Source organism: Vulpes lagopus, chromosome 11 (genome assembly GCF_018345385.1).
Source record: "Vulpes lagopus strain Blue_001 chromosome 11, ASM1834538v1, whole genome shotgun sequence".
In the NCBI taxonomy this organism is placed as follows: Eukaryota; Metazoa; Chordata; class Mammalia; order Carnivora; family Canidae; genus Vulpes; species Vulpes lagopus.
The window spans coordinates 69,381,152-69,387,969 of NC_054834.1; positions in this window are offsets into that span (position 1 = coordinate 69,381,152).

Below are 6,818 nucleotides of genomic sequence, written 5' to 3' on the forward strand. Positions count from 1 at the left end.
CACTGACCAACTGGGTTAGGAATTGCCCCTTGGCATGTGCTCACCACCCCTCCCACCACCTCCATCCAGTAGGAGAACCATGAGTCTCCCCTCCCTCTACCCTCACACCCGGCAGCCAGCCCCCAGCAACTCTTTCTGAGGTGTTGGCCCAGTCTGCTCTGTTTACCCTCAGGACAGAATACAATCCTCAGGGGCTACCCAGCCCCATCCTTCTCCCTGCACTAACCCCACTCTGTACTCTAAGGAGCACATGGGCCCAGGGTAGATGCCTGGTCAATAAATGAGTTATGTGGCCTGAACTAGTAGATTCTCTCACATTACAGGACTTGCATATGCTGTTCCTTCTATCTGCAATGCCCTTCCTTTTAGAGAACTCCTACTCATCCCTCAAGGCCTCTGTCAAAAGCCCCTTTCCTCCAGGCACTACTTCCTTCAAGTAGCAGCATTTCTTGCACATACCCTGTCACAGAAGCCACTGATGTCACCGTGGTGGCATGTCACATGGCCTCCACCACTCATCTTCCATTGTACTGGGGGGCCAGGGGAACTTTGGGGATGAGGGATCTATGTTGTGTGGATCCCCAGCACCAGCGTGCTACAGTAGTGAGTAAATTGAAAAAAATTCACAAAAGGTGGGAGCAGGAAAGTAAGCCAGGGATATTCTCTCCCAGTTGCACTGCCCCTTCACAGATGGCAGGGAGTTCCTGGGTGGAGCTGCTGGGGCCAGGAAGAGAAAAAGAGGGTGCTTTGTCGACAGGTCCTCCAGAATAGGGGGTGGGGGTGAAGCAGAGGAAGCATCCAGATGAGAGGGGAGGGGAGGGCTCGAGAACAGTAGCCAGTACTGCTTACTAGGGCTGCAGGGGTGAAAGGGACAGTGAAAGGGGCAGTGAAGGTGTGGAGCTGAGATAACAGTGAGAGGTGTTGAGATCAGCTAGACTGTAGATGGCACCCAGCAGTATGGGATTTCCGGGTCTGAAGGTCAAGGATGCAGTCTGGAGATAGACCTGGGTCTGCAGCGTCCCGAAGCCCTGGGTGTGGCTGACCTTCCTGTGGGGCCTGGAGGCCGGTCTCGGGCAATTGAGGCCTCCGAAGGGCCAAGGGGAAGGCCTCAGAGAGGGGCAGGTGGGAGCCATGGGGCTCAGGACCGCGGGACACCCCAACGCGCCCCGCCAGGGGGGGCCCCGCCAGGGCTGGGGCTACTCCGCCTCCAACTGGCTGCCCCTCGGCGGGCGCGGGCAGCAGATGGCGCTGCCGGGCTGCTGTGGGCCTGGTGGCTCCCGGGGCTGGGGCTGGGTGGCCGACGGGGCCAGAGGGGAGCCCGAGGCCCAAAGGAACGCGCCCCCGCCCTGCCCGGCCCGCCCTGCCCGGCGGCTCTGCGGCCCCCCGGGGCCAGGACGGGGAGGGGGGGCGCGGGCTACCGGCGCGACGGCCTCGGGCTCAGCCGCGGAGCCGGTGTCAGCGCTGCCGCCCTCCGCTCCGGGCCGGGCGGGGGCGCGCGGCGGGGAGGGCGCCCGGGAGCGCTGGCGCGGCGCTCAGAGGATGAAGGGCGCCGCGGCGGGCGGGCAGGCGGGCGGGCAGGCGGGCGGGCAGGCGGGCGTCCGGGGGCGGGCGCGGCCCTTCCCGGCGTGAGCTCATCGCGAGCCGCGGGCGCACCCACCGCGCCCGACCTCCCGACCCTTGGAGCCCGGGGCTGGCCTCTGGGATCGGAGCGCGGCGGGGGTGCTTCTTGGGAAGCGCAGAGGCCGGCGGCTCCCGCCCGGGCTCCGGGGCCCGGGGTGCCCCCGTACCTGCCCCGACGTCCCCGCCCCTCGCGGGGCCCCGCCCGCGCCCGCGGACCGCACCCCTGCCCCGCGGACGGAGAGGCCGCCTCCAGCTGCAGCTGGGGCCTCGGGTCCGGGGAGGGCGGGGCAGCCAACCACCTGCCAGGAGAGGTGGGGGCCGAGCGACCCTCCCGCACTCCGCCCTCGGGCCGGGCCCCTGCCGTGCTGCGGTTCCGGTTAGGGCTGACTCGCGGGGAGGGGCTTAGCAGCTGCGTCCACAACACCCCCTAAAGCCCGCCGCCAGGACGCCAGCCTGCCCATCTGTCCCCAAAGCTGACCACTGACAGATCAGGAGCAGAGAGGGGCGGGTGCCTGCGGGGAGTGTCCCCCGGTGGGAACCCAGAAGGAAATCATGGGGAGGGGTGAGGGGTGCAGGGAGGAGGCCCTGGGCTTGCACCTCTGCCACCCCCGACCCTGCCTGTGGGGACTCAGCCCTGTCCAGCCTGGACTAAGCCCCCAGACCCCCAGATAAATAGGTGGAAGAGAGAAAAGCTTCCCCCTCTGCTCAGGGCCATCCCATCAGCTGCAGCCTGTCTTTGGGAAGTCCCAGGGCCTCTAAGCCTAGAGGACCGTCCTGTGGGGCTTTGCCTGGGGGGGGGGGGGGGGGCGGGCTTTCTGCCCAGCCCGGGAGTTGTGTGTGAGGGATGTTGGAATTGGCTCCTGTGCCAGGGGCTAAAGTCGGAAGGGGTGAGGAAGGAGAGGCACGGAATCTCATCCCTGCTGGGCACCAAGAGGAGGCCACTCTGCCACCTGGGACACAGGCGGGGAGCAGGGTCAGGCTCAAGTCCCCACCCTTCTCTGTCAGGGGACAGCCCCCTGGCTCAGTCACTCTGCCGCCCCAACCGCCGGCACCAGGCCGGTAAGGTTCTGACTTCACCCTTCCTCTGCGGCTGTTTCTTTGTGCAAACACCCCGTTAGCCGACGGGGGGAGGTGGGGGCAGGGGTGGGGCGCTCTCTCCGGCCACCGCTCCAGGAGTCCAGCCCCTCCCCCTCCTCTTCTCCCACTTCTATTTCGAGCTCTCCTTGACTATTTATAGGAAGGTCCGCCAATTGCGTCAGGCTGAGTCTGGCTTCTCAGGCCCTATGCCAAGGGTGCCAGCATCCCCGCTGGGTCAGCTACCTGGCCTGCTGGGTCCCGGGTGACCAGGTGTGTGTGCTGGTGCTCGGCTGGCTGTCCAGCAGATCGCCAATTGCCTGGGGCTCAGATGCAGCAGAGGCCCCGAGAGCACAGGATGGGGGTCAGCGGAGGAAGCCCCCTAATTTAAGACTGGGGAGCCGGCTGGCGCGGGTGTGTATAGAAAGGAAGGGGCAGCTTTCCCTCTGCTCCCAGAACTGTCCCTGCTGGGCTGCCATGAGAAAGGGCCTTTGCTGCTCTGGTCTCCTCATTGCTATTTGCAAAGAGCTGGGGAGAAGGCTTCCACCCGGCTAAGGAGGGCTGCACATGGTGGCCTCTGCCTCTTTTCCTCTAGAATGAAGGTCCCTCACCCAAATCCCAATCTGCTCTGGCTCTATCCATCTGACTTCAGGGAGCCCCTCTCCACCCACCCCTTACTCTCCTGAGACCACCCCACTCCCAGCCCCTCTCCTGGTGTTCCCTAGGAACCAGGAACTGGGTTGTTGGAAGGTTTGCTCAGCTTTGAAAGGCTGGAGGGGCTCCCCAGGCACCTGCCTGCTTGGCAAAGATCTACCCCTGGCATCACCCTGCCCTGTGGCCTATGTGTATTTGAGAGAGGGAGCAGTTCTTCCCCCAGCCCACCAAGAACTCCTCAGAGGTCTGGGCACTGACCCCCACATCTCAGCCTGGTGCCTTCCTGCCTGACCAACATTAGCTCTGGTTTTATCCTGGGGAGTGGAGGAGGAACCGTTCCCTTCCCCTCACCTTCATTAAGCTAACAGCACCATCTTCAGGGCCTAGCCACTCATTCAGAGATGACCCTATGTCTAGGGACCCCACAATGGCCAGGAACAGACCCCAGGGCAGCCTTGCCAGCCTAGACCCCTGCCCCCTGACAAAAGGATGAGACTACCCTGGGGGGTTGGCTCAAGGAGCCCTCTTCCCCGGGAGAGAAAGGTTCCTTTCCAGAGGGCTCATGCCATCTGCACAAGGCACCTCTGTGACACTCTGCTGGCAATCAGCCTATATGCCCAGGACCCAGCCAACCCTGTGCCCCTTTCTGGAGAATGGGACACTGAACTGCCAGTTTGCATTTTTTTTTTCAGATCCTTGGAGGCTCCATGGCTCCTCAGGAAGGACTACTTTTTGGCAGAACAGAGGAACCCCTTGCCCCATCCCTGCCTTTCAGAGCTGTGCACTCCCCCTGTCACTGGACCTCACCTTGCAGAGGTCATCAGCTTCTGCCTGGCCCCGAGGTGTTCAGCCCCACCTCCACCCTTTCTCTGTGGCCCTGGTACAGTGTCCCCTCTCTACATATGTCCCAGTTCTCCAAATCCAACCTGGTTTTCAGAGGCCAACCCCCTCACCCCAAGCCTTCCTGAGAGCCAGCGGCTTCATGCTTCCCCTGCTAAGCCCCTTTAGGTTGGAGCTGGAAGGGGCCTGAGGGGTCACTGTGGCTGGCCCATTCCATGATACCTCCGCAGACTGCTCAGCTGGGATGAGCAGAGCCCAGAGTCAGGCATTGAGCCCACCCCAACTCTGCCCTGACTCTGAGGGATGTTGGAAAGTCAGTTCCTCTTGTTAAAAAACAAAATTCAACTGAAAAAAATTTGAAAATTTAATTGGCTTTATTTAAAGATTTGTGAACTGGGCAATATCCCACCTAGCAGGTAGAAAGAAGCTCTGGGGAGTGGTACAGAATGAAAGGTTTATATAGGCAGAAGTGGGGGAGGGGACAAGGAAGCTAAAAGAGTGGATTGTTTCAGGAAGGTCACCTTCCCTTAGGGAAGGCAGGGATCTTATCCAGCAGATGACCTCACTGGTGCTGACCAGGAAATTCCAGACTGAGTCCACCTCTGGGAGAGGCTGGAACTGCAGTTAGATTAGGTGATTAGTCTTGGCTTGCTGGTGGGGGGCTTAGCACAGGTGACTCCATTTTGGGCCTGTTGTCACTCTTTTAGCACCTCCTTGGGTCCTGGAGAGGATTGAACTGGGTCTCTGCAGTGGTGCCCAGCTCTGAGCCTGTGCTTTATACATTGAACATTTACTGACCATCTTCTCTAAGCAGGGACTAGGTGTCTGTATACAGACCAGTGGTAGAATGGAGGCAGGCACACAGCTTCAACGTAAGGTAGACCAGCAGAAGTGCACCCTGTAATATGTTACACTTATCCATCTTCTTTTTCTCCCTCCCTCCCTGCCTTCCTCCCATTTACCCATCCATCAATCTCCTGTCCACCAACCTATCTACCCATCCGACCACTAACCACCCAGCCAGCCTCCCATTTACTCGTCTATCCACACATCTACACACTCAACCATCTACCCATCCATCCACCCATCTCACCCACCCATCCATATACCACTATTCACACAGCCACTCCCTAAACCCCCATCTATCAACCCCTTATACCCAGCCAGCCAGCCAGCCAGCCAGCCCTGGAGTATAAGTACCTGAGGATTAGCTTTTTTGATTCTTAATGTAACTGCATGACATTAAGCTTTTGATTGCTGAGACATTCACTTCAAAGACATCCATCTCAAATAAACACATTGCCAGCTACTGGACTAGATAAAGAGCCAGGCTGCCCCACCCAGGCAATTCTGTTCTAGAAAGTCCTCAGTGACTTGATAACCAACCACTCTAGAAAAACCAGCCCCCACCCCCAACCCCCAAAAGTCAGAGACCAAGGTCCATGCACCCTCCCTCTCTATCTGCGACCTTGCTGTCCCCTCCAGGAGCCATGAGCAGTAAAGTTTCCTCCAAGTTCCCTGATGGCTGGTGCTAAAGTGTGTCCTGTAATGTAGGATGGACCACCAGCACCGGTCCTGCCATGACACCGGCTCCCATGGGGAAATGCCTGTAGTGCCCACCAGCGGTGGTACAGGCCCTGGTGGGGGCTTCGGGCATCCCCAGTCGATAGCATCATTCCCCGCAGGCGAGACCAACACAGAGCAACCCTTTACCGACAATGCTTGACCCATCAAGACCCTAAAGCTCTTGACCAAGGAGGGCAGAGGAGTGAGAGGCAGAAGCAGGCAGGATGTTTGCAGAAGACCCCTTGCGGCAGGCACCAGACCATGTGGTCCAGAGCAGGTGGAAGCCAGCCCACAGTGCCCAGGTGTGCCTGGCTACTTGCTCTGTTCAGCCCTTGGGCCAGTTGACCTCCAGGAGCCTGGTCGACTTGGTAGCTGGCATCCTCCCACCCCCCTGGGTCCTTTGTCCTTATGAGCCCCAGTGGGTCATCCTGGGAGAGGTGCCATCACCCTGCCTCCTTAGGGAGCAGGAGGCACCGTGGGCTGCTTGAGACAGCCATCAGCTTTCTTCCAGTCCCCAGTTTTATGGACTCCAAGGGGCTGCCAGAGTTATAAATAGATGTTCTTGAGCTAAAAATAGCCTTGCTTTAGCAACAGCCCTGTGCTTCTAGTTTTCGGCCTCTTGAGGGCTCCTAGGGATGCTGGATTCAAGGACCCTGCCTCCTCCCACAGCCCCCCCAGAGAGGAGCCAGCTGAGCCCCTCAGCTTTCCCCATCTCCTGCTTTCTCATCTCTTCCAGCCTCCTGAAACATGCACATCCTGCATGCGTGTGCACAATCCGGTGTATGTGTGCTCATATGCACACACACACACATAGGTCTGGCCTGTGTTCCTGGTTTGGGCTACCAGCAGCTTGGAACTAGGGAAGTGTCCCTAGGAATAAGCAGGCCAAACCTCCAAGAAGGGTCAGACCCTCTTCGAGGGCTAGTGCTGTGTTAGCCAGAGGGCCATGGGGCTGAGGGCCTGTCCTTCAGTCCCACCCCCCCGCACCCCGCCCTGCCCTGCCCTGCCCCACCCCACCCCAACCCCACCCCTGAGCCTGGGAGATCTTTTCCTGGGAAATGCCA